Source organism: Odontomachus brunneus, unplaced genomic scaffold (assembly GCF_010583005.1).
Source record: "Odontomachus brunneus isolate Ranch 3 - 2012 unplaced genomic scaffold, Obru_v1 Obru_scaffold_121, whole genome shotgun sequence".
In the NCBI taxonomy this organism is placed as follows: domain Eukaryota; kingdom Metazoa; phylum Arthropoda; class Insecta; order Hymenoptera; family Formicidae; genus Odontomachus; species Odontomachus brunneus.
The window spans coordinates 944646-948603 of NW_022639571.1; positions in this window are offsets into that span (position 1 = coordinate 944646).

Below are 3958 nucleotides of genomic sequence, written 5' to 3' on the forward strand. Positions count from 1 at the left end.
CCCCTGTCTGTCTCTTTGTGATGTCCATGTGGCGTTGATGTAATTTGCTCAGCGCACGCCGCGCGTTCCGCGTTGACACAACTTTGAAATTTCTGTCGCGTCCGCCGGATATTCCGCGCGATACCGCGTCTCCTCCATTCGAAAACGTCGCCGCGAGCGAGTTTTCCCCGGTCGAGCAACGAAAAGCCGATTTGGTGGACATTAACAACGTGTAAAGTTTGACTTTTCCGGGGCCTCCGGACAGATTCCGACGAATCGGCAAAAATCATTTTGATTCGCGTGCCAGATCATTTTTTTTCCACCGTTCCGTAAGAGCTCGCGAAATTTCAACGGATGCAAAACAAAAACGTTTCACGATAAATTCAGCGGGCGGCATGGGAGCTCGATTATCGAGAGCGGAGGCGGAGGTGGCGGCGGCGGCAGCGACGTTCCCGTCGTATTTGTACGTGTTAGTACGGTAAATTAAACTTTATCTGATTCAATAAATGCTTTATCTCTGCTGAATTGTGGGAAACTTTCGTCGCTGCGCCGGCAACGCGATGTGCCGGAAATTAAACGGGTAAGGCGGCACTCGGAGGTGTGGAGAAGAGAAGGGATGGGAACGTGGAGGGAAGAGAGAAGAGAGAGAAGGAGAGGGAGAAAGAGAAAAAGAGAGAGGCGCGAGAAAAGTATTTCAAAGTTCTGTTTAATCGCGGCGAAAATGACGGACGTCGGAATTAACTTTTCAAAGCGCAATTTTATATACGCGAATGTCAACTGTATCGAGATAAACTACTCAACTTGTCCGATAAAATTTCTTCATTCTAACATATTTTTCGCTGCAATGGAAACGCGTCATATACGCGTTCGCAATAACGCAAACCGAGATTACCTTTTAGCACTTTAAACCGGTGGCTTTCCGCTCGATGAATGCATGCTCTTTGTAAGCGCAATTCATCATTCCTCGCATATCCCCTTTCATTCTCTCTCCCACTCAGCCGTGGAAAAGAACTCGTTTCCTTTTTCCCTCATTCCCGATGTCAACGACTAAGAACCATTAATTATTGTGATAGAAATTTAATATAGTTTTCGAACAGTTACTGAACAGATATGTTAAATTTTGTCTAATAACTGAAAAGAATAATTAAGATGTAACGCGTTCTTTGCACGCAAAAGATGTACAGAAACTGAACCCATTTACTAAGCGAAAACAAAACAGAAAATATACAATTATTCAACTGATTAATAATTAAGTCTGCTGCTTATAAAATAGAAAGACTTGTTCTAATAGTATTTCATTCTTTTTTTAGAAAAAAATATTTTATTTAACTAAAATTATAATTATTCTTGGCCATATTTTTATAGTAAATTAATGATAAAGAAAGAGAAACATGTATGCAATTATCATAACATTATAGTTATTATCGTTCACATGATAGTAGAATTTAATAAAAAATAAATTAATAAAAAATATAATAAAAAAATAAAAAAGTAATAAAAATAAAAAAATAATAAAAAATGGCTTTCTAGGCCATAATTTATAGGAAATATTTCTTTGTGTTATAGTTACAAATATCAAAAATTTTTTTCTCAGAGCATATTTTCTAATTGCAAAATTTTAATGCTAATAAGAACTATAACACAGGAAATCTTTTGTATGTGTAATATACATACGTACATATTTAATCATATTTTTTGCTTTTCACGTAATATCTTTCATAACCTTCAAATGATATTTGTCCACGAAAAAACAGTATGATTGATCCACACATAAATCTGGTTGTGTCAACCAGACTCAATAGTAAAATACGGAGCATGATTGCTGCAAGTATAAATCAAGTGCTAAGTTGCAGCGACGATAGTTGCTCCAATTAGAGTGTATTCATAATAAATGTTACCCCAACCGATTTCTGATTGTTACAGATCAAGCGCAACTACATTGATGTAGTTAATTAATGTACCAAAGTAACTGACCCATCTCAACCATACACATCAACATCACACACAGATAACTAGGACGATGCAACTATGTTGCTCAAAAGTAAATATTTCTGATTATATGCACCATAACTTTTTATCCATTCTTGCGGTACTATTTCATTAGGTTCTGGGTCTGAGCTATCGTGACAGTATTCAAATATACCATTACCATCAGAACAGTTCAGTGTGTTCTCATCTGTATTATTAACATACGCCTATTTATCCTTTGTTCACTTTCATTTTTAACCTTGACTATCATCAATACAACCAAGGTGGCATTTAGGATTTAATGTTGTGAAGTATCTTATCTTCTCCAAGTTCTTTTTCCTTGTTCCATGTTTTTCTATACATTCTCTTATTGTCTCTCCACGCAATTTCAAGTTCTTTTTATATACAATATAAATAAGTATATTTTCAATTTACTCACAATAAACATTATAACGTGCACATTGCATAATTTAATTAATATTACTAATACTATCTATGTCTTAGGGAGAATTACAGTCGACATATCGTACAATAAACTGCTTCAACCGCTGAATAAAGCTCTATCAAGCTCTTGTCCAGTTCCTACACAGCATTTTGACAACTAATGAGAATGCATTAATACTAGACAATGACTGGACGGATGTCTACGCAAACTGAACAGATTTCTACCAGAGTAGTCATTCATTCATTCATTAATATTACCCGCGAGTGGGGAGGAGGAGGGGGGGAGAGAGAAAGAGAGAGAAATGAACAGGCTCAAGCGGCTCTATGGAAAGCATCGATCGAGAGTAACGGAGGTGAAACTTCGACGCGGCTCGTTGGACTTCTCACGAAGTCGCGAGCGTGCGAGCGGAACGCGAAGTACTTCAACTCGCAGAAAAAAAATGATGGATGACCACGGCGTGCATACCTACTCGAAAATTAAAAACCACCGGCGTTGAAGGAGCGCCCTTGGACAAGAGGCAGATCCCGCTTCTCGCTTTTCTCTTTGTCTCTCTCTTTCTCTCTCTCTCTCTCTCTCTCTCTCTCTCTTGTTCTTTTGGTCGCTCGGCTGCGCGCAGATCGTTGCGTAAACGTAACGGAATGCGCACAAGTGTTTTTCAAGTGTTCCAGCATGTTGCCGGTCAGAAAGACCAAACGCTATAAAAATAGCTCGCACGCGGGGTTACTTCCCCCGCCTGATACGCGAACAAGAGTGTGCCGCGATTCGCGGGTCTTGGACTTTGTTACTCCTGCGATAATCGACGGCTCGCTACGCAATGCGCTTTGAACCTGCACTCCCTTACAATCATATGTACTTCTTAACTCTTTGCGGGAAGTTAAGCCTTCTATCTGTACTCCAAATGCTGTCTATGATTCCAAAAGAAAATCTCTCAATTAATTTCACGACTGAAATTGCGGACAAATGTCGCTGGTCACGAGAAAGATTAGATTTTTTTATAGATATATTTACCACGGGAGATCAATAATTGGGTATTCCATTGTTCTTTCTTGATTCTTAAATTGAGCAACGTTATACATAACGCTCATATGAGAAAAACAGAAATTGGAATGAAAAAGGCGTATTTAATGCTCCTGATCCAGAATAAGATCCCAGTTCTATACTGGTGCGTATGAATATGATGTACATTTGGAATTAATGGAGTCTACTTCTTCTTCTCCTTTTTTCTTTTGAATTTTAATGACAAGAGCGCGAAATGTTATTTTGAGGGAACCTTCAGAATGTCAATGACAGGAGTATGTTAATAATTAAGTATTTTATCCTAGTGTTTTCTCCCAACCATACAAAAAACTTGTTCCATAATTGAATTACCAAAGAGAAAGTAAATATAAATGTAATTAGGAACATATACACGAATATAGTTTCAAAATAGTTGAATATAGTTCAAGCTGTCAGACTTGAAGGCTAGTAATCGGTTATAAATACATAAAAATGACTTTCCAAAATAATGTACCTTCAAGTTAAAATAAACTTTTTTTTCCAACTTTTTTCACAGATGTCACACTCTGT